The sequence below is a fragment of the Mesoplodon bidens genome (genome assembly GCF_964165515.1).
Source record: "Mesoplodon bidens genome assembly, chromosome: X".
Taxonomy (NCBI): domain Eukaryota; kingdom Metazoa; phylum Chordata; class Mammalia; order Artiodactyla; family Ziphiidae; genus Mesoplodon; species Mesoplodon bidens.
In genome coordinates, this window is record NC_138163.1 from 109,320,057 (window position 1) to 109,344,989 (window position 24,933).

A 24,933-nucleotide genomic window follows, 5' to 3' on the forward strand; every position below is an offset into this window, starting at 1 on the left:
GCCTTTTCCCCATTTTCTCTTTTTCTTCAAGACAGTCATTTTTTTCCTCCCTAGCTTTTACCATTAGGAATCCCTAGCTAGAAGTAGTTGGAATCCAATATCTTCTTAGGAGCACTTAGAGCACACTTAGGCCCTCCTTGACCTTTGCCTTTCCTTTGGGTGTCAGGCTCCTTCTTCTGATGCTTTGCTCCTGCTGCTCCTGGAAAAGTCAACTCAGCCCAGATGACTTTTTTCCACAAACCACCACACTATTCTTTCCATAATACCTTGTCCTGGTGAGGATGGCCCTCACAAAGAAATGTGGTGAGAAAAATAAAGGTTGTTTGCTATAAACACATGTAGTGGTTAGAGAATAGTATAAACATCCATTAATACATCCTTGGGAAGTTCACCTTGGTTATTCAAGGGGATCCAAAAATCTGCTATTTTAAAGAGATGAAAACCATAAATATGCTTATTGAATCTGGCTCAACGAAGTTGTCTTGAGTAAGAGATTATAGGACCTTCTCAGGGTTTTCCTGGGCACGTGCACAGCCCTGCACATGCATGTGGTCTCTAGATACTCACAATTATGTCAGAGCTTTCTTTTTTTTCTTTCCCAGATTCAACTGTTTCTCCTGAGTAAACGCTCCTCTGGTTACAGTAGGACTTCAATTGTCAAGGTTCTGAAAAGGTTGATTTTGACAATTTTGGCCAGTGTTCTTTTTGTTTTTACAGCTTTTTGGTCATCCTTCCTCTATCATTCCAGAGTCCCCACCCTTCCTCTTGCTTTTTAATCTCCTGCTGGTACCACACATTGGTCAAATATGCAAGCAAAAGACAAACAGCAAGGGTTTCAGGTAATGCAGTCCACAAAATTAGTCTTCTAGAACAAAGAAAAAGGTTTAAAATGAAAGGAGTATGTCTGGAGGAGCAACTGGAGATTATCCACCACATCATTTTTGTAGAAACTGATGTGTACACCAGAATACCAATTTCTGGCTTCACAATCAGAAGTAATTTGCACGTGCACTTGCAATTGAAATGACTAGGGCATCCTCTCTCTGTATTCAGGAAGCAAACTTATAATCAGCAGTCTGCTTGTTGGCAGGAAATCGAAAAATACAAGTAAATAATAATGTCAAGTTTAGTTTGCTAACAACTTCTGTGTCTGAAGTAGGAGTATGTTTGGCAATAGAACCATCTTTTCCCTACAAAATACTTGGATGGGTAGTGCTAATGGCTTTTTAAAAATCATTCTCCTTTTCCTATACTTTATCAGCTGAATAAATTCCATTCTCATAAACACCATTTTTCAGATGCACATTTACTCAGATAGATTTAAAGTCTTACCCAAATGGAGACATTTCTCTCTCCTTAAGTTTTTTTTTTATATCTTCAAATAACTTTTCATTCACTGGTTTTATGCTTAAATTCTCAGAAAATTATCTTATTTTCCATGTTTTAAAGTTATTAGGGTAAGGTAGTTCCATGTTTGCTTTGGATACTGTCTATATTGGACTGGTTATGTGAGCCCTTGTATACTCAAGAAGATCCATAAATTTACTATCAAGAAGATAAGAATCATAAACGTGTTCATTAAAGCAGTCTGAAGAAAGACGTCTAGACCAAAAGAATCCTTATTAGTATTTTCCTATAGCACAACTGAGTAAGGTTATCTAGAAAACTCAACACAAATACAAATTTAACAAAAGATTCTTTTATCTATATTGTAGTTTTATATGGATTTGTCACTTTAAAGACCTACAGACTGTTAACATATGAAAACTAATTGCTTGATCATAAAAGCAAAGTTACAAAATACGTTTTATAAGTCAGCTTAGGCTAAATTTTGCTAGAGCAACTTTCAACAGAAAAATCTCAGTGGTTTACTATAACAAAGATTTATTTTTCACTCAGTTTACGTATCTATTATGGGTCTGATGTGACTTTATTCCAGGAGCCCTGCCTAAGATACTTCTAGTCTTTCAGCAGATAAAAAAGATATGAATGGTACAGTACATTCTCGCCAAAAACTCTTCTCAGAAGTGACCCAGTTCACTTCTACTTACAAATCATATGGCCAAGCTTAATTCCACAGTACAGATAAGTGTATTTTTCCATTGGGAGAGGAAACAAAGTACAAGGAAACATGGTGAATATGTTTAACAGTCAAGTCATATATCATACTCTCCTAGTCACTTACCTCGAAAACCAAAGTTTTTGGAAACAAGTGTTTCCAAAAAGCATCTATGGTACCTACTATATCCTTCTTATTAGGCCTTATAAGCATGAATTATTAATATAGCATATTAATTGAATGTCCCATAAAAATTTTAAGATAATTAAGGTCCCTGTGGACTAACTTAGTGAATGAGAGTTGACACAGATCTGAAGTGAACTGATGAAGTAGCACTGCTATCCATGCCAAGTGACAGCCTGCTATTCTTCTGTCCTCTCCCTTTTAAAACAGGGACAAAATGGTTGCTAGATCACAAGCTGCACATCAAGCCTGTGTTTTGTTTGCTTAAGCAAAGAAAGCAGGTCTCTAACAGTAAGCAGATTTACTATTATTCACTGTCATTCTTCACAAAAATGTTTACCTTATGCTTGGTCAAAACAAGGCATGATGAAGAGGATGTGACAGAAATAATGACCTCTGCACAAAGAATTCACTTTGGCTAACTTAAGTAAAAGTAGTTTATTAGAGAATATTGGGTAGCTCTTGTAAGGCTGAGAGAAAGTGTAGAGGCTAGCGCTCTAAACTGAGAAACAGGATGTCTTATTCGGGAAAGTGCTGCTGCAGCTATGAGAGCAAACACCACCAGCAATAATGACTAAGAACTTGACTTTACAGCCACTTTCCAGCACCAGTGCCATTTCTGTGATAGCAAGTCATCCCTTTTCTGAAAACTAGATGCCTCTTCTGCCACGAAAGCCAGATAGAATGGAAGCTCCACACTGGTCCTGTTTTCTCACACTGCTCACCTTTGCATCAAATTCACCCATAGCGCTCCTGGTCACATGTATGTTCCTAGCTGAAAGGGAGGTTTGGAACATGACATTCTGCTTTCTATGTCTGTGAGATATATAAACTTCACAATGAAGGAATTTCCCTAAATATAGTAAAACTATTATTAATTAGAATAATGAGCAATCATGAATATGTCATATACTTCTACACATGGAAGTAATGGACTAAATATACAAGAGAAAACTAAATGCTAAACCTGCAAGAGGGAAGCTAACATGAAACAGAATGATTGGAAGAACAGAACTCTGGAAAGCTTCAATAAAAGGAGACAAGTCTTTGAAAGCATTGCTCACCAGGTAAATTTAAAATAATATAATTGGGCAGCACTATTTACAATAGCCAGGACATGGAAGCAACCTAAATGTCCATCCACAGAGGAATGCATAAAGAAGATGTGGTACATATATACAATGAAATATTGCTCAGCCATAGAAAGGAACAAAATTGTGTCATTTACAGCAACATGGATGGACCTAGAGATTGTCATACTAAGTGAAGTAAGTCAGACAGAGAAAGACAAATATCATATGATATCGCTTATATGTGGAATCTAAAAAAATGTTACAAATGAACCTTATTTACAAAATATAAATTGAGTCACAGATGTAGAAAACAAACTTATGGTTACCAAGGGGGAAAGGGGGGGAGGGATAAATTGGGAGATTGGGATTGACATATACACACTACTATATATAAAATAGATAACCAACAAGGACCTACTGTATAACACAGGGAACACTATTCAATACTCTGTAATAACCTATATGGGAAGAGAATCTAAAAAAGAGTGGACATGTGTATATGTATAACTGACTCACTTTGCTGTACAGCAGAAACTAACACAATATTGTAAATCAACTATACTCCAATAAAAAAATTAATTAGAAAAAATAAAATAATCGGTTGTATGTTTGTAAAAGGGACAATTTTACCTTATACCTGTCAAATAGAAAACAAATCCAAATAAACCCAGACTTGGTAAGGAAACACTTTATTCAAAAGGACTATTGCAAAGAGATTGTTGCAAATAGAATGTTCTGACCATAAAGTCTGTAAGCACCTTGAGAACTTGGCAAAAGGAGCTTTTCTTCTACAGAGAGGAGTAAACAAATTGGGAATGGGGAAGAGGGAAGAAAAAGTGGCAGTCAAACAGATCAGGGAATGCTTTATTCTGAGTCCAGCCTATTCTCAGGAGATGTTGTTAAGGAGGGGCTGTATCTAGCTCAGACTGAGGGTGGGTCAAAGTCCAGGGACCAACCAACAGTTTGGTTAACAAGCATTTTGTTCTGATTGACAAAGGGGAGGAATAAGCAGTTCTGCTAATCATTTATGAGACAAAGAATGAGAATTTGAGAATTTGGAGAGTGTGTGCCTGCCCTTGTCATAGGTAAACAAGGGGAGCATTCTTGCGTCTTACCTAAATCGTATAGAGAAGGGTGGTTCTTTGCAGTAAAACCTTGTCCATAACAAAATGGTAGGGAGGATTCCCTTATCCTTTACTGTTTTTCAGGAACACAGAAATCAGCTCTAATTCAGCACTGTCAAATCCAATGCCCTAGCCAACAGAAGAGTGTGGATACTACTCCACCCCTGCACGCTAGTTCTAGAGATTTATTCTCTCCAGAGTTAAGCCAGAGAGGATACGCATTTGAGGATACCAGGCACAACTGAGAACAGGAGTGAGATGTTATAGTGAAAACATGGGAATTAAGTGAGACCTGTTAATAGAATGGTGAGAACCCACTGCTCCCCACAAGCTCCCTTCTGCATTTACTCTGAGAAACTATAAAATAGGTCCTAACTAGCCCAGGAGCAAAGGCCTACAAGTACTGCCATTTGTAGAGCCCCTGATGAGATGACTGCAATCCTAATCCACCAATTTGTGAAGAATGATATTTTTTAAGGCCCATCCATGCATAAAATATATGCAATCAGCATACTTTTATCTCACTCCTAAATATAAATGGACAAACAAGGATTCTGACACTTGGGAAAACCTCTAACAAGAAAAGTGTGTGGGGGGGTGGGGCAGAGATGGAGGGAGGGAAGAAGGAGGGAAGGAGAGATAAAGAAGAAATTTATTAAAAACAATTCAGGGAAAAGAAAATAATAATAATATTTTTAGAAAAATAAGGAAATATTAAATCTATTGAAGAAGTAATAAATGCCATCAAATTAAAAAAAAGTTGAGAGACCAAGAAATGGAATAAAAATGTCAATAAAAAAGTTTAGAAGATATTATCAAGAAAGTATTTCACAAAATAGAAGAAAAAGAGTTGTGAAATAGGATGAAGAAAAAATTTTAAATTAGGGGATAAATCTGGGATGACTAAATCTGAATAACAAGAGTTGAGGAAAGAAAGAAATGGAGGAAAAAAAAAAGATGTCAGGGAATTATAAAAGAAAATTGATCCAGAAAACTTTCCAGAAGTAAAGGACATCAATTGCTTGAATTGAAGGGGCCCACTCAGTGACCAGAAAATTAAAAGGAAACAAACACACGCACAATTATAAAACACCAGTAATAAAGAGAAAAATCTTAAAATATAATGGGGCGGGTATGAGAACAAAGATCATGGATCAGAATGGCATTGTATACCTCACTGGCAACACTGGAACTAAAGAGAGGATAATGAAGAAACACCTAACATTTTTAAGGACAAATTGTTTCCAACCTAAAATATTGTACCCAGTCGTATTATCAAATATGAGGATAGAATAAAGGTATTTTAGAATGTCAATGGTCACTCTCTAATAGATAAGGAATATTAATAGAGGATCTGTTGCACCAAAAGTTAGGAAGTAAATGATGAAAGAGGAAGAAATGGAATGTAGGAGATAGGGGTACAACACAGTTGAGTGGTGGATGAAACTCTGAGGCTGATGTTGAAGGGAAATTCCAGAAAGACAGCTGTAAGCAAGCCAAGAGAATAATTAGTCCAGATTGGAGAAGAAGGATGGAATGTTTAAGGAGAGACAAATCCAAGAAAATGGTGAAACTGATAGGATATTTGATGCATTTGAACACTTGATTGGAAGTTTAAAGCTCTATTGAAAAGACTGGAGATGAGTTCATGGGGAGATATTTAAGTAAACATGTGATTATGTTATAAAGAGGCAGATCTTATAATTAAGTTCTACACTAAATACTTTGGAATTTATAGGGGGAAACAAATCTGCCTGTAGAACTGCTTGCAAAGAAGATGTGACCATTCATTCAATCACTTATTCAACAAATGTTAGTTAGGGTCTAATACACATCAGGCATTATTCTAGGTGCTGGGAACACAGCAGGGAAGAGCACAAACAGTCCAGTTGGGGAGAAGGAAAATTAACAAAATAAATAAATAAATGTTAAACGCTAAGAAGTAACATAAAGCATCGTTTGGGATCAGGGGTGCCGAGAGGGTGAAGCATGGGGGAGGAGAGTGGGACTTAAAGGAGCAGCCATTGATGGATAAGGGAGCCTGCTAGGCTGAAAAGGGAATCCAGTTGCACAACTATCCATTATGCTGCTCCACGGATGATTCAAGCCACTTGTTCTGAGATCTGGGAAAGCCTTGTCAGTCCTATAACTGACTGTATAGCAATATTTTCATCATCCCAGCCAATCGTTAAGCATCAACTGCAGACATCTATTGGACTGTTTCCTAGAAACAAGCCTTTCGGGTAGTTCTCGGACCAGGGAATTAGCTTGAATAATTTTGGTTGAAGCATTATCTCAAATTGGTCATAATTTGGTATAAAGATTTTCCAAATGGACTTTGTTATCAACAGATATGAATTTAAAATTCTAGCTCTGCCATTTACTCTCTCATTGATTTTGGACAAGGGTAGTGGACTAGGTTCCCCAGGCTGCAGAATCTAACATGGAGTCTGGCAAACAGGATGTTTAGTAAGGAGTCCCCTGGGGATCAACAGCTGGGGAAGGAAGGGGAATGAAGAGGGATTAGGTAGAGGGAAAAGTCAAGCTTCAGTGCCGTCTTGGAGACCCCAACCATTCCCACTGGGAGCTTGGGCACTGGGAAAAACCCTTCAGAAATGTCCCAAGTTGGGCCAAGAGAGGTATTTTTGTACTCATTTTTTTCCGTTTATTTGAAAGGAGATTTATCAAGTACAGAAAATCCATTTGATTGTTTGACAGAACAAGGGTTATGTTAACATATGGATACAACTTACTGGCATAGATTATTTTGAAACATTCTGAATAACACAAAGGTAACAAAAATAAGGAAGTAACCTTTTACATAAAGGGAGATTTTTCCACCTGGGGATTTTACATCAGGATGAGAAATTTAGCCACAGCTAGCATTTAAAGGCTACCCTGAGTGCATTCAGATATTTGAAACTATTTTTAGGCCTCATTGTCTCCCTGACAATGCTTTTCTATATTGAGGTCATAGGAAAATTGGAAACCATCCTGTATAGCAGTTGCATTTTAACTTGTGGCTTATAAAATACCCATTTCTAGACAAAAACAAAGCATTGTAATCAAATTTAGTTAAAAATAAAAATGCTGCTTCATTTTTAGAGGAGAATGTGCTATAACTATCATTAATAATTCAGTCCATTAATTACAGAAATAAAATAATGGTTTTCATTTTTTCTTTCTTGAGTCATAAGACCAAATAAGACTAATATTTAAAAGAAATGAAATCTAATCTGCAATTGTTGTTCTTGCAGATATATGCAAATGGAAATTCCTCACTTCATACATCAATAATTGACAAAATTAATTAATAAAACTATATACTGACAAATATGAATTGATAAATCCCTGCATATTCTATACTGTTCTGGGCATTATGATGAAACTCACCTTAAATATAACATATAGTCTCTGTCCCTTATATTCCTTATTACATAGTTACTCAAGACCCGAAGAACCTGAAAAGAGTACAGCCATCCCTTGCTATCCATGGGGGATTGGTTTCAGGACCGCTGCAGATACCAAAATCTGTGGATGTTTAAGTCCCTTATATAAAATGGTGTAGTATTTGCATACAACCTACACACATCCTCCCATACACTTTAAGTCATCTGTAGACTACTTATAAAACCTAATATAATATAAGTGCTATGTAAATAGTTGTAAATACAATGTAAATACTATGTAAACAGTTGCCAGGGTATAGCAAATTCAAGTTTTGCCTTCTGGAACTTTCTGGATTTTTTTTTCAAATATTTTCCATCTGCAATTGGTTGAATCTGCAGATGTGGAACCCATGGATACAGAGGGCTGATTGCATAGTTAAAAACTGATATGTATCTGTCAGGGTTTTGTGTTGCAAACTGAAACTGACTTTGGCTTACTTAAGCAGAAAATGAATGTATGGCAAAGATATCTGTCAGCTTACAGAACTGACAGGATGTCTGGAGAACCAAGCTCAGAAAATGAAAGCACTGGGAGGTTTGTATAAGAACAAAATGATACAAGCTTTTTTCACTGCTGCTGAACTCAGCCCCTTGTGCCAGATGCTTCCACAGCTGTACATCTAATTGTTCCTTTCCTTCACATTTGTGACACTCTCAAAATTCACGTTCTCTAACCAGTTAAGTTGCAGAAAAAAGGAGATTCTCCTTATTTGGTCTTTTCAGTGGGAGTTTGGGTCCTGTCCTTCACAAAGATTCCAGTTAGGGACAGTTCCTCCAAACTAAAGAGGATAATTGGGTGCTGGGAAGTCAAAAAATGACAAATGTTTGCTACAATGTGAGCATTTTGAAGTTTGTTGGAGTCCAGTGGACAAAGATGAATAAAGAAAGATGGAGTAGCCAGGAAAGGGCTTCATGGAGAAGGAATGAATTAAGATGCATTGGCCCACTGTTTGACACTGGGGTGAATGGAGTAGGGCAAAGCTGAGGAGAAGTGAACCTTGGCAGTCTTGCATGTATCAGAAGCCCTGATTGTTGCAATTCAAGGAGAACCAGGGATGAGATCTACAACTCCCTGACATGCTTTTAACCCTCCTTCTTCTGCCACTCTGAGTGGGCATGTGCCCCCAAGTCACGATGGGTCATTATTCTGCAGCCTGGTCATAGAAACCCAGGTGTTTGCAAATTTGATGGGACCATGGAGATCACCTGGGCTGAAAGAAGTTCCTTATTTTACAGAGCACAGATCTGAGGCTCAGAGAGGGAGAGTTACTTACTCAAAACTGGTCAGTCAGCAGCAGAGTCAGAATCAGAAACCAGCAACTTGGCTCCAAGGCAGGTGCTCAGTCTACTAAATTTGTTAGGTCTGTCATGTCCTCATTACACCAAGGGCCACTGCCTTGTTCAAGTCCTCACTTTGACTGTCGCCTTGGCCTCCTAAACTGTCTGTCCCCCTTTGGGTTACTCCAGCTCTCTGCGGCTGTCAGATTTATCTTTAAAAATGGAAGAACAGGGCTTCCCTGGTGGTGCAGTGGTTGAGAGTCCGCCTGCCGATGCAGGGGACACGGGTTCGTGCCCCGGTCCGGGAAGATCCCACATGCCGCGGAGCGGCTGGGCCCGTGAGCCATGGCCACTGAGCCTGCACGTCCAGAGCCTGTGCTCCGCCATGGGAGAGGCCACAACAGTGAGAGGCCCGTGTACCGCAAAAAAATAAAAATAAAATAAAAATGGAAGAACTGACCATGCCTTAACTTGCAGTGATTTCCCAAATGAACGAAGTTCAGACTCCTGAGCCTAATTCCTGAGGTGCTGGCCGCCCCTTAGACCTGCAATACCCAAGTTTCACTCTGAGAGTCAAGTCCTTGTCAGGCTCCTTCCATTGTTTGTAGTTGCATATGCTTTATCCTCTCCCTGTAATTCCTTCATCCCTTTCCTTTCTATGAACTTCTTTACATTTCAAAAATCAATTCAAATCTAATTTTCCTAAAGAAGATATTGTTGAGTATCCCACAAAAGCTTTGGCATAGCCTTTTCTATGGTCCCATAGCATCCTCATACACATAGCCATTGCAGTCCCAACTGAGTGTACTTGTTTAAACATTTCTCTTCCTCTCTCTATTTGAAATGTCCAGGAAACATATTGAATCCTCATGCCCAGGTCAATTTTTAGAAAACAGCAGGCATTCAATGAGTAATTCTGAATAAGTAATTGAATCAATCCACCTTTCATAACTTCCAAGAACTTCTATGGGCCCAGGAACATGGACTTGAGAAACATCTTCTGTGTTTTGACTTAATTTTCACCTGCACTGATCAAAGATCATTTACACTTTGAAGTTCTAACCCAATTTTAACATCGTTAGCCTTTTACAAGTCAAAGAGTAAATGTTTCCACAAATATAGCTTTGTCATCATTTTCATTTTGAGAATGGACTCGGTTTTATACATTTTTTTATGAGAAGATGGTTTCCCACACTGAATTAATACAATAATCTATTAAGACTCTGAATCATGTCATGAGAAGTAGGTCCAAAATAAAAGTTGAACTCCTTAAAACTAACTAGTGTAAGGATTTGAGTACTTTTTTTTTTTTTTTTTTTTTTTTTTGTGGTACGCGGGCCTCCCACCGCTGTGGCCCCTCCCGTTGCGGAGCACAGGCTCCGGACGCGCAGGCCCAGCGGCCATGGCCCACGGGCCCAGCCGCTCCGCGGCATATGGGATCCCCCCAGACCGGGGCACGAACCCGCATCCCCTGCACCGGCAGGCGGACTCTCAACCACTGCGCCACCAGGGAGGCCCAGGAAATTTTTTTTTTTTTTTTTTTTTTTTTGTTACGTGGGCCTCTCACTGTTGTGGCCTCTCCCCTTGCGGAGCACAGGCTCCGGACGCACAGGCTCAGCGGCCATGGCTCACGGGCCTAGCCGCTCCGCGGCATGTGGGATCTTCCCAGACCGGGGCACGAACCCGTGTCCCCTGCATCGGCAGGCGGACTCTCAACCACTGCGCCACCAGGGAAGCCCTTTGAGTACTTTTAATATATAAATTCTAGAGGCTTGCGGCACTGTTTAATTTCTAATTTATCAGTGTTTTATGTACTAAACAGACTTTAATATGGTGACTGTTCAAGAAAGCTGTTAGTAAGAACTATACTGTTATACCTTCCCTTTCCCTTTCTCTACTTCCTAACACTAACTTAAAGGAGTAAGAAGTAAAGAAAAAAGGGAGAGGAAGAGCTAAGAGCAATAGGAAATGACTGGCAAAGTGAGCACCTGGGAGAATTCAGTGTCTCAGCCAGAGTTATTCTTATTTCAGAAGTGTATGGATTTGGGAAATAAAGATTTTACAGAAGTGCACAGGTTCTTGAAGAATAGAGCTAAACTCTTATCTTCTATTCCAGTAACAACTGGCATACGTTGCCCCCATCAGAATCTGGGAATATAAAATGACTAAGACCAGTTACAACGCTAAGTACCACAATGGCATGAAAACCACATTGACAGGTTTATGAGGGCTCTTAAAAGACAGCTGTGCCTCCCTGGACCTTTCCATGGAATCCAAATCAATAGAAAATGGTATTTCAGCATTGCACTCCTGCAAATATTAAATATCAAATATTCCCAATGCTGGCAGTGAGTGAGCCACATTGATTTTTTTCTCCCAACTCCACTAGCATACTGCTAATGACGCCTGCCTCTGTGGACTTTTACTGTATGTGCTAATATGCACCACGGGAAGGATGCATCATATCAGAACCCCTAACTCTGTGAGAGCAGTTGTGGGTAAAGGACATGTGCTCCTAGAACCATAGCCCCTATTAAAACATCTGACTTAGGAAAGAATCATACCTGCCACAAATTTATATCTTATCAAAGTGAGTTTGCATCTTTGGAGGTCTGTGTTATGTCAGATCTATGTGTGTTATAGAGGCATAAACTATATAATAAAAGATATTGAAGAGATAGTCCTCAATAAGGCTGTAAATGATCCTATAAAGCAGTGATTCTCAAACTTGGCTGCACATTGGAATCACCTGCAGAGTTTATAAAACTCTTGTCTATTGGACCCAACCCCCAGGGATTCTGATTTAATGGTTTGGGTTGTGGCCTTAGCATCCGGATTTTTAACTATTTTCCAAGTGATTCTAATGGGCAGTCAAGGTTGAACACTACTGGTGTAGAGTATGTGCTCTAGTTCAAGTCTAGAGAAGGTATTCTTCCATCACATTAGTCACTGATTATATTTGTTTGTGCCCTGGTTCCCTCACTCATATTCACATGCTTGATATGCTTACCCAGCATCTAGTACTGATAGTGCATGTGTGCATGCGTGTGTCTGTGTGTGTTTAGGGGAGGGGTGTGTGTACCACCAGAATTTGAGAAGGAGCTAGTCATTTAGAGTATTTTGCTTTGTTTATACTTAACTTGATACTTTTCTGGAAACTTAAAATGAGCGTAGACTATTTCAGAAAATGTTGGTGACAGGTGGTCATCTCTTTAGACTATTTATTGGTATAAAAGTGGAATTGATTGTCAGCTTGAACAATGAGTAGGCTCGTCATTTAAAATAAATGGTTTGGGATAGCAAGAAGTGCTTGGTCTACTTTCTGGAATTCACCATCTGGGTGCTCAGCTGACTACAGAGGAAGATGGCTTAGAAGGGTAGAGAGACCCTTCCTACCTATTTCCAGTACTGTCTGGCCTGCTTTTCCTAGAATCAAAATATATACTGACTCTAATGAGGCCATAAGAGAGTCACAACTGAATCAGACAATTGTTCCAAAACCAAATAGTTTGGGATGGGGTGTGGATGGGGAAGGGTCTAGCACCACTGCTGTACTGCACACAGAGACACGCCATGCTGCCTGGGTCACTGTGAGCCGTGAGCCGTAAGCCGTGGGTGGAGGATGGGAATGGAGGGTCCTCCTGGGACACTCCAGAGGCCTCCTCAAGCAGGTACATGATCTTTCTCAATGCTCCTAACTTGCTCATTCCAACTCCTTTCCCTCATCTTCTCTCATTCAGCAATTGGCTTTCTGTGCTTTCAATTGCCCCAATCTTCCAGGCTATCATCTCAGCCTACGGAAATCAATTTGGCCCCTTAAGACTTGCAAATGTGTCACTTTCATTACAATGAATGTGAATGGCATTTGAACTGCCCAGTTACTGCTGGTTCTGCCCAGAGGGTTAATGGTGAGGGGTTTCCTTTGGTCCCAAGAATGGGGTTTGAAATACTGAAAGGCTTCCACTCTATTTCTTTTTCTTTAAAATATGCCTGAAATTATTCATATCTCAACTTGCAGGAGACAATTTCCTTTCAAATATTCCCACCTGGGTCACAAAAGAAATTCCTCTTCCTTATCTACTTTGACTTTGACCTGATTTCTAACTAAACAGCATCTTCTTATATTAAGAGAGTTTTTCCCCTTTCCCTGATCTGGGGATGTTATAAGTTTTCTTGTATTAACTTTTAATGAAGGGCATCATGCCCAGATTGCTTCACTCTAATCTCTAAATCCAATGTGTCTAAGAGAGGCAGAGAAACCTCGGTTCACCCCCCAACACTACATTATCAACATAGTCCACCATTTTTTATCACTGATGTTTACTTAAAGGTATGGAGTTCAGTCAGAAAATGACAGAGGATAATAAAGTAAACTGCCTACTGCTCAAAACAAGTATTATCTATATGATGAATATAAATGCAAAAGGACAGAGACTCACTTGCAATTTTAACAGGAGCAATAGGTTCCACAACTACCTCACTACCTATGCTTTTGTAGCTAATAATGATGACAAATCTCTCTTGGTACTCTTTTGTAAGAAATAAAAAGCCAATAATTAATCTGTCATCATACACACAGACATAATAAAGGGATTATCACTTAGCATAGGCTCCTGTGTAGAACAGGCATTCAAGAAATACTTGTTCAATGCATGGAAATCAGAATATTTTGCTAGAGTAATTATGACTTTGGTTTTGTCCACAATTTTGAAAGTACTGCTTCCAGTGAGTGGAATCAGCTACTGAGCATGTTGACAATTTGAAGACATTTGTGACCCACCTTCATTTGATTACATTACAAAATAAATTGCTTGGAATCTTACGTGTGTACAGAATGCAAAAAGTGGAGAAAACACTGTATGGATTCAAACTGTTCAAGATCAAAGACATGAATAATCTTTCTAAAAATGAAAAAAATTATGGGGAAAGCTCACTCACTTGAAAGAGGGCAGCTGTCATTTTCTTAGCTATATTACACGCAGTATATACTAAAGCCTTCTGTATGGAAAAAGAAATGGATGTAAGACTGCTACTGATCTTCTGGGATTAGTAGATAATGAAAAAATTAGAAAAGAGTGAAGCCCACACTAAGCTACCCATACATACATGACTAAGAAGCCTGAATTTGCAATTCAATCTTAAGGGAATAAGATTTCCCCTTCTCAAAATGACTCAGGGAACAGGTAGTTCTATATCAAGCATCTGTTATTACAACCCCTCCTTTACGTTATTTGCAACACATCACCAGATACAACCATTTTTGGAAAAGCATTTGAATTTACTTACCTCTGTTGAGATTAAGGAAACTGTCAAAAGGAAATAGTTTGGTTTGTGATTGCTGCAACTCATCATATCAACATAAACCACACACCCCTAACACACACATGATTTAGGCTGAAATATTAGAAAAATTATTAAGGATGCTGTCTTAGTCTTCTAAGGCTACAATAACAAATATCATAGATTGGGTGGCTTATAAATAACAGAAATTTATTTCTCACTGTTCTGAAGGCTAGGAAGTCCAAGATCAAGGTGCTGGCAGATTCAGTGTCTGGTGGGAGCCCACTTCCCAGTTCATAGACAGCAGTCTTCTCACTGTAGCCTCATATGTCCTAAAGAGCAAAGGAGATTTCTGGGTTCTCTTTTATAAGGGTACTAACCCCGTTCATGAGGGCTCAGCCCTCATGACCTACTCACCTCCCAAAGGCCCCACCTCCAAATACCATCACACTGGGCTTTAGGATTTAATATATGAATCGTGGATGGAATGGACACAAACATTTAGTCTATAGGAGATGCCCTAACATAGATTGTTGGCCATTAAGAGTTGCTAACTTCTCATTTCATGTTCTGCTCTAGGAGTCAATTCCAATAAATGGCATTGGAAATCAAAGTTGGCCTCAATCATATTTGTCCAGCCTCAGCTGAGAAGTTATGTCATAAAAAAGACAATTTTCAGAAAATAAGCCTTAATTTATCTTCTTCAATCAATTATATCACAAGAACTAAATCTTCTTTAGGAACCATGAATCTAGATAAGGTGGTTCCTGGCACATGAATTTTTGATTGTTGGGGGGAGTAAGCTACAAGGAACATGTGAAGAAAAGAGTATGTTTGGGACCTTGTCATGCCCAGGGATATGCTACCTATGGGTGCTAAAAATGCATCAAACATAAATGCGCAGATGAAGCATACCTAGAGAAAAGTTGGTGTCAAACGTAGGAAATTTGGGACCATATATATCAGGAGAAACAGTAAGATAAAGAAATGATGATAAAATGAAAAAAAAAAGTTTGTTAAACAAGAGAAGTAAAAGAAAAAATAAAGCTAGGAGAGAGGTAGGGTCAGATAGGAAAATAGTTTATTCTTTTGTTCTTGGAATTATTACTCTATATCAAGCTCTATATTAAGTATTCAGAAAAGTTAATGGACAAGAAAGTTATGGTCTCTGTCCACAAGTCCTTGGGTGAGTCTTTTATTTGGGATTCTACTTAGGTCATCTCTTAAATGTCAGCAAATGTCAGCAATGTATTAAGTTCAGCAATGTATTAGGGTCAGAAGACCTGTTTCTTTCAAGGCACAAAGTGCCTGTAGGTCACTGTGCAAACATTTCTTTAAAGGTGACTTGACAACAGTAGTCCAATTAGTGATACCCTTTCTGGAATCATTAGACTTCTTTTTTGCTGTAGTTGTAGCTATTTATTTTTTATACCTCTTGAGGACTCAGCAGGTAAGAAAGTAAAGGAAGGGCTTCCCTGGTGGTGCAGTGGTTAAGAATCTGCCTGCCAATGCAGGAGACATGGGTTCGAGCCCTAGTCCGGGAAGATCCCACATGCCGCGGAGCAACTAAGCCCATGCACCTCAACCATGGAGCCTGTGCTCTACAGCCTGTGCTCCACAACAAGAGAAGACACCGCAACAAGAAGCCCACAAACCGCAAGGAAGAGTAGCCTCCACTCACCACAACTAGAGAAAGCCTGCGCGCAGCAACAAAGACCCAACGCAGCCAAAAATAAATGAATAAAATAAATAAATTTTTAAAAAAAGAGTAAAGCAAAAAATTTTTTCTAGTATGTTACAGCATCTAGTGAGAATTCCACTATGACAGCCTTGCAAAAGGAATCTCCTTGTTTGCAAAAATATATACCAAATAGAAAAAAAAAAGACATACCACATTCACTCAAGTGTAGTGTATAGTATTTGGATCATTCTATAAGGTTTGATCCTGTTAAGGTCCCACTGTTGCTGACTTTAACAATTCGAGGAAACTAAAAGGTTAGTCAGAGACATGCAGTAAAAAATAAATACTGCATTTTAAAATCTTGCTCTTTCATTCTTTTAAATTTGTTTTTCTTCTTCTGAGCAAATCAGAACAATGCTCTGCTTGAAAATAAATTCCCATGATGAAGAGCAGTTCTTGGGAAAAAAAAAAATCAGTAAATCCAGAGAATTGGTGGTGTTATCTGGGCAGTTGGCCAATCACCCTTATGTTATCTAGACTTAACAACGCATGCAGTGATAACACCAGATGGTCCATTTTCCATCTGTCCAGAGCCACTCAAATTCTTTCCAAAGAGAAACATTTGGGGATTCCCAACCTTGATATGCCCAAAGACAAACTGTGAAATGCAAGCAGAAAATAGGAAGAATGAAAAGTTCCCTTAAGGGTGTTTTTTTGTAAGTAAGTCACCAAAAATTAATGAGAATTCGCACTGTGATTAAATTGCTAGTACTCTTTTGGGTTACCAATGAATATTGACCAATAATCATTCTATTCACTGTGTGCTCCTCAACTTAATAGGGAGTGTTCATCCCTCTCTTATCAGAGTTTTACTCAGCTGCATACACTGAGATTGCTCAAATTGTATGCTCAGCCACATCTAGTTTCTGATCTTGACTAGATTTTGACCACAGCTGGTAACCTATTAGCTTCATATCCAGATCTGGCAACATATATTGCCTCTTTAATCCTCATATCTGATGTACCAAGGGTGCCTGAAGCTGCAGGCTCCCTACATTTGAGTTTCCCAGACACAGAGTGGCTTCTGCTCTGGTTGCCTATTTTGTACTCTAGTTTTCTTTCTCTCCCTCCCTCCCTCCTTTTCCTTCCTCCCTTCCTTCCTTCTTTCCTTCCTTCCTCCCTCCCTGTCTTCCCCTCTCCTTCTCCCTCTACCTCTCTCTTTCATAAGGCTAGTTTGCCTCTTTTCAGTTAAACCCTGACGGACTTTAACTCAGATCTTTCACAGATAGCTGTTCAGCTCTCTGCTTCTCTTAGCAACCTGCCTACCCCAGTCATTAGTGAAGGGATGCCAAGACACAGGAAGGGATGTTCAGGCCATTCTGGACTCCTGAGGTCTTCTGCCAATATCCCATGGGGTGACAGCCTATAAACCCCTCCCGCTTCTGAAGAAGCACTGACACAGAAGCACCTCACAGGACAGCTAAATGAAAAGACGGCCCCTTTACAGTCCCACCCACTGTCCAGTGAGGCACACCAGGGCAATATACAGGATAAAGGATTTTATCCATCACACTCACTATATTTCATTTCCCTTTTTGCTGCTTCTTTTTTCCTGCCTGTGCTTAACTTCTTTTTTTTTTTTTTTTTTTAAAGTTTATTTATTTATTTTTTTAATTAGTTTCTGCTTTATAACAAAGTGAATCAGTCATACATATACATCTGTTCCCACATCCCTTCCCTCATGCATCTCCCTCCCTCCCACCCTCCCCATCCCACCCCTCCAGGCAGTCACAAAGCACCGAGCTGATCTCCCTGTGCTCTGCGGCTGCTTCCCACTATCTATCTACCTTACGTTTGGTAGTGTATACACGTCCATGCCTCTCTTTCGCCTTGTCACAGTCCACCCTTCCCCCTCCCCATATCCTCAAGTCCATTCTCAAGTAGGTCTGCGTCTTCATAGATACATTCTTGAATTTTATGCCCAGACTTCTACACTATTCTCCTGATTCCCCAATTTTGGCTCATTTTTGGGGGTACAGCGCTCTGGAATGAAAACTATAAATAGTGACACCCCATTTAGCATGCAGCAGGTCTTGGCTACTTCCTCCTCTTATTCCTATCCTCAAAGGCAGTGTCCTTCACAGGTATCCCTGGTCAGCAAGCTGTACATAGAGAAACAATTCTTCTGGTTGGTAAAATTGACACTGATTGAGGAAAGCTAAATGGGAAAACAGTAAAAAGTTAATGGTTAGACTAAACTACCACTAATTTTTCCAAAGTATTCTAGAGTCTATGATTCTATAGAAATGTATGCTATGTAGGAATTGATGAAGATGATTTCTGGTCAAGAATTGAGGATTGGGGAGTTCCCTGGTGGTGCAGTATTTAAGAATCCTCCTGCCAATGCAGGGGACACGGGTTCGAGCCCTGGTCTGGGAAGATCTCACATGCCGCGGAGCAACTAAGCCTGTGCACCACAACTACTGAGCCTGTGCTCTAGAGCCCATGAGCCACAACTACTGAGCCCACGTGCCACAACTACTGAAGCCCGCACACCTAGAACCCATGCTCTGCAACAAGAGGAGCCACCGCAATGAGAAGCCCGCGCACCACAATGAAGAGTAGCCCCCGCTCGCCGCAACTAGAGAAAGCCCTTATACAGCAACGAAGACCCAATACAGCCAAAAAAAAAAAAAAGAATTGAGGATTGTACCCATAAATTTGGAATGATTTATTCAAAGGTTGTTAGGTTTAAAAGGGGGACCTCATTTCAAGGGATTAACAAAAACAGAATTTTCAAGGTAAAAAGATAAAGAGAGATAAGGACAAATGTTATTGACACTTGGTAGGCAGAAATGTTGAAGGTTACAAGTTTATATCCAACCCTGGGGTGCTCCTGAATTTCTGTGAGTGACAATGCAAAATATCTAAAATGGCAAATGGAAAATAATTTTAAATTATGTCGTGGTTTAGAGAAAGCCAGAGTCAAGACTTGGACAAGGATCTTTGCATGAAATCTAGCACTGCCACAGAAAATATGGCTAGACTTGGCAACTGGCTGTTCATGTGGGTGAAAATAAATTAAATGTAAAGCTGATCTCAGGGCTTCAGAATTTAGAATGTCTGGCTGTAGGTGATCCCTTGAAAACAGAGGGTAGGGAATGTATAGATAGAAGATTCTGGGTCTACTCCCCTTGAAAAAATTCTTACTAAGTGCATTTACTGTATTCTCTCTGTGACAGTTATTAGTGAATATTTTAAAGCCTACATTCTACTAATGATAACTCTATTTGCATAGCTTATACCGTACATTTCTTTATAAGAACCTTTGGATAAATGAGAGTATCAGATAGGCTTCCAGAAGTAGAGAAAAGCCTCCATCAAATGGTCAAATTTAACATAATGAATGGACAATTTTCATAGGTTTGGGCAGGTTTAAAGAACAAACAAGCAATTATGAAGTCCCCAAAGACTAATGTCAGCTGAGAGGAATTACTTCTTATGCCTGAGGTGGCACAGAGAAGAAAGGGTGTTAGGAGAGTCTGGTAAGAACTAGTCATGCACACTAGCGGCTATTAGAAATGAGGCATGGCCTTAGAGGGACACAGCTATTGCCAAAACCCTGGTGACATAAGGAAGGATCTGGTGACGGGAAGGAAATAAATCAGCTGTGTTTCTTTTTTTTTTTTTTTTTTTTTAAGAATTATTTTTTATTTTTTTTAATTTTTTGCTTTATAACAAATTTAATCAGTTATACATATACATATGTTTCCATATCCCCTCCCTTTTGCGTCTCCCTCCCACCCTCCCTATCCCACCCCTCCAGGCGGTCACAAAGCACCGAGCTGATCTCACTGTGCTATGCGGCTGCTTCCCACTAGCTATCTACCTTACGTTTGGTAGTGTATATATGTCCATGCCGCTCTTTCTCAGCTGTGTTTCTGTATGCTAACAGTGATCTATCAGAAAGAGAAATTAAGTCAACAAATCCATTTACAATAGTATCAAAAAGAATAAAATACTTAGGAATAAATTTAACTGAAGAGGTGAAAGACCTGTACACTGAAAACCATAAGATATTGATGAAAGAAACTGAAGAAGGCACAAATAAATGGAAAGACACTTCACACTCATGGATTGGAAGAATTAATATTGTTAAAATGCCCATAATATGCAAAGTCATCTACAGATTCAATGCAATCCTTATAAAAATTCCAATGGCCCAATTTCATTTCTGCTTATGGGTAATATTCCATTATATATATGTACCACATCTTCTTTATCCGATGTGGATGGACCTAGAGTCTGTCATACGGAGTGAAGTCAGAAAGAGAAAAACAAATACCGTATGCTAACACATAGATATGGAATCTAGAAAAATGGTACAGATGAATCTATTTGCAGGGCAGGAATAGAAAGGCAGACATAGAGAATGGACGTGTGGACACGGCAGGGAAGGGGAGGGTGGGCTGAACTGGGAAATTAGGTTTGACATCAATACACTACCATGTGTAAAATAGGTAGCTAGTGGGAACCTGCTGTATAGCACAGGGAGCTCAGCTTGGTGCTCTGTGATGACCTAGATGGGTGAGATGGGGGTGGTGAGGGAGGTCCAAGAGGGAGGGGATGTATACATATAGCTGATTCACTTCACTGTACAGCAGAAACTAACACAACATTGTAAAGCAATTATACTCCCATGAAAAAATTCCAATGGCATTTTTCACATAGAAAAAGCAATTCTAAAATTCTTATGGAACCACAAAAGATCCTGCATAGCTAAAGCAATCTTGAGAAAGACGAACAAAGCTGGAGGCATCACACTTGCTGATATTATTATTTATATATATATATATATATATATATATACACACATATTATATATATATATAATTATAAATAAAATATATAATTAAAAAGTATATAAATGAAATATATAAATTATATATATACATATAAATAAAATCATGTCTTCTTTATCCATTCATTGTTGATAGAAACTTAGGGTTTTTTCCCCGTATCTTGGAAAAATGCTTTTCTTATGAAAAACGCTGTAATGAACTTGGGAGTTCAGTTATCTCTGAGATCTTAGTTTCATTTCCTTTGGATATGTACCCAGAAGAGAGATTGCTGGATCATGTAGTTAGTTCTATTTTTAATTTTTTGAGGAACCTCCATAGTATTTTCCATAGTGGCTGCCTGATATACATTCTCATCAATAGTGCACTAGGGTTCCCTTTTTCCACATCCTCACCAATACTTGTTAACTCCTGTCTTTTTGAAGATAGTCATTTCAACAAATGTGAGGTTATATCTCATTCTGATTTTGATTTGTATTTCCATGATGATTAATGATGTAGAGCACCTTTTCATGTAGCTCTTGGCCATTTGTACATCTTCTGTGGAAAAATGTCTATTGTGTACCTCTGCTCATTTTTTGATTAGATTGTTTATAATTTTTGGCTATCAGGTGGTACAAGTATATGTTCTGGATATTAACCAACCCCTTATCAGATATATAATTTGCAAATATTTTCTCCCATTCCATAGGAATGGAATTTTGATTTTGTTGTTGGTTCTCTTTGCTGAGAAGGAGGTTTTTAGTTTGATGTAGTCCCACTTATTTTTGCTTTTGTTGCCTTTTGACGATCCAAAAAATCACTGCCAAGACCAGTGTCAAGGAGCTTTTCTCCTATGTTTATTTTTTTGGGTTTTATTGTTTCAGGTCTTAAGTTCAAGTGTTTAAACCATTTTGAGTTGATTTTTGTGTATGGTTTAAGGTGTACGGTATCTAGCATGGAGAGACCTTGAGGACAGTATGCTAAGTGAGGTAAATCAGACAGAAAAAGATAAATACTATATGATAAAATAACCCAATTAATAGAAATAGAGACTAGAATGGTGGTTACCAGTTGCTGAGGGGTGGAGGAAATGGACAGATGTTGGTCAAAGAGTACAAACTTCCAGTTATAAGATGAGTAAGTTCTGGGGATCTAATGTACACCATAGTGATTATAGTTAATAATACTGTATTATATGCTTGAAGGTTGCTAAGAGAGATTTTACATGTTCTCATCACAAAAAAAGAAATGGTAATTATGTGATGTGATGGACGAGTAAGCTAATGCTATGCTGTATAATCATTTTACAATATATAATTGTATAAAGTCAACACACTGTACACCTTAAACCTATACAATGTTATACGTCAAGCATATCTCAATAAAGCTGGAAAAAATATAAATAAAATTAAAAATTCAGTTCCTCAGTCACACTAATCACACACAAAAAATGCAATCACATGGCAAGATGCTCAAAATTAAATACAGTGAAAGAAATACAAAATTGAAATACAAATTTCTCTTTTTAGATGGGTACATAAAATCCAGGTTTGGTTAGGGATGTATAGACAGGAGAACATTTTTAACCCAGCAGATGGTAAGTGTTGGGGCTATTGAGAGGTTTTCTTGGTGAGAAGATGCAAATAAGTCATAGAATCTGTCAAAATGTCCATATGGTGACAAGGGAAGATTACCCAACTTACCCTTTTGACAGGTTTTCAAGCAGCTTTGGGCTACAAGCCTTAAGTTGTATATTGGTTAAATCCATGAGTCACCCAAGATATACACACACACACACACACACGCACGCATTTAAGGCAGCTTAGAGTGGTTAAACAGTGAGACTCTGAAGCCATGCCCCCTGGGCCCAAATCCTGGCTGTATCTCTAACTACAGGACCTTAGCCAAGTTACCCAATTGTGCAAGGCTTCTGATTCCCCACTTGTAAAATGGAGGTAATGATATACATACAAGTAGGGTTGGGTAAACAGTAAATTGGTTAATACATGTAATACTTAAGACTGGTCTGGCACAAAGAAAACACTTAACCATTATTATTATTATTATTATCATTAGTTCTATAATAAAAATATGAAAATATATAAAGTATTAATGTTGGTTAACTGTGGATATTGGAACAATAAAGTTATAGGTACATCCTTTAAATTTGTTTTTACTCCTCTAGCTTATCTAAGTTCCCTAATAATATTGTTTATATAATCATGAAAAATCAATGTGCTACTTTTTTTTTTTTTTTTTTTGCGGTATGCGGGCCTCTCACTGTTGTGGCCTCTCCCGTTGCGGAGCACAGGCTCCGGACGCGCAGGCTCAGCGGCCATGGCTCACGGGCCCAGTCGCTCCGCGGCATGTGGGATCTTCCCGGACCGGGGCACGAACCCGTATCCCCTGCATCGGCAGGCGGACTCTCAACCACTGCGCCACCAGGGAAGCCCCAATGTGCTACTTTTTAAGGTGCTAACAATTCTGAGGAGTAACTCATTAAATGGTGAGCCCTGCTTGGAGCCAGAGTTGAATCTATGATAACACCTAAAATTGTGTGAATGATCATTTTAACAGTATTTAATATTTGAATAATTTCTACATTGTGGAATGTATAGAACAACACAAAGAAAATGGTAAAAATCACAAAATTCAAGACAGACACCATTACATTTTTCTTGTAATATAATTCTAGGAGGTTCCTGTGAATCACAGACACCTGAGCTAAGTGCTCACACCTCATGACTTTCCCAGCCCCAAATCCCCAGAAATCTCTCATCTAAGACTTTATCAGCAACACTTGTGGTAAACGCTGTAGGCCAAAGAGGGAAATTCTTCCTGCTGCCCCTCTCTCAAATTTCTTTTTTTTCGAACCAACTTTTCCTAATTCCTCTGTCTCTGTCTTACTTTCTCCCCTTTTCCTCCCAATCAAGGTTAAAGGAATAATAACTGATTATTAAGTAACTGAACCTTCCCTTCTGGGAATGATTTAAATTCAAAAAGTGTTAATACAACACAGCAAATACAGGTGTGTAGGGGTGGTGTGTGTGTGTGTGTGTGTGTGTGTGTGTGCGCCTATATGCTAATTAACCTCAGGGAATTTTAGGGAAACTTCTGTTTTTTGGTTGGAGAAATTAGAGAAAGAGTTCAGAAGGTTGATGCTGCTCAAGTACAGATTTGCCAGTTCAGATACTCTGAAAAAAAATCCTTCATTGTAATGAATTAGAATCCTACTCTTGAAGTATTGGACTTTAAAATTCTTTTTAAAAATATTGAGGGGGCTTCCCTGGTGGCGCAGTGGTTGAGAGTCCGCCTGCCGATGCAGGGGACACGGGTTCGTGCCCCGGTCTGGGAAGATCCCACATGCCGCAGAGCGGCTAGGCCCGTGAGCCATGGCTGCTGAGCCTGCGCATCCGGAGCCTGTGCTCTGCAGGGGGAGAGGCCACAACAGTGAGAGGCCCGCCTACCGCAAAAAAAAAAAAAAAAAAAAAAAAAAAAAAAAAAAAAATATTGAGAGAAGGGGTTAAGTTGTTGCACATAAGGTCAGAGTATATACTATATATGCCATACCATATATACTATATATGATCTACTATACATATAATTAGTGTATATAATATATATAATAATCTGCTATACTTCTAATGAAACTCCAAGAGTGTCCTGCTCACTCTGAAGCCAGAGTGATAGTTTCTCTTTACCAACAATAGACTGTGTGTAATAAGAATTAACATTTATGAAGAGGAAGAAGGGAAAATGCATTAGCACTGCTGTTTCAAAAGGCCGAAAAGGCATTTGATCAGATGATTGATTCCCGTCTGTCATGAAAAGCTTTCTTATAAAGAAAAAAAGAATCTCACTATGTTTCTAATAGTAAAATGGCCAATTCTCATTTCCTGCCTAATGAATTATTTACATACTCCACCGAAGGCCATTTACACTCAATCTACACTTAGGCAACGCTC

At 38.9% G+C, this 24,933-nt stretch overlaps 1 protein-coding gene across 1 annotated transcript in view; it reads right to left on the bottom strand.

Annotated features, from left to right (window-relative positions):
- The window catches only part of LOC308609441 (melanoma-associated antigen B16-like), a gene marked incomplete at its 3' end in the record, with an annotated part of 609,526 nt that overhangs the window by 557,453 nt on the left and 27,140 nt on the right, over positions 1-24,933 (bottom strand). The window contains exon 4 of the mRNA XM_081223109.1: positions 14,668-14,778. The remainder of the gene's footprint in view (positions 1-14,667; positions 14,779-24,933) is intronic.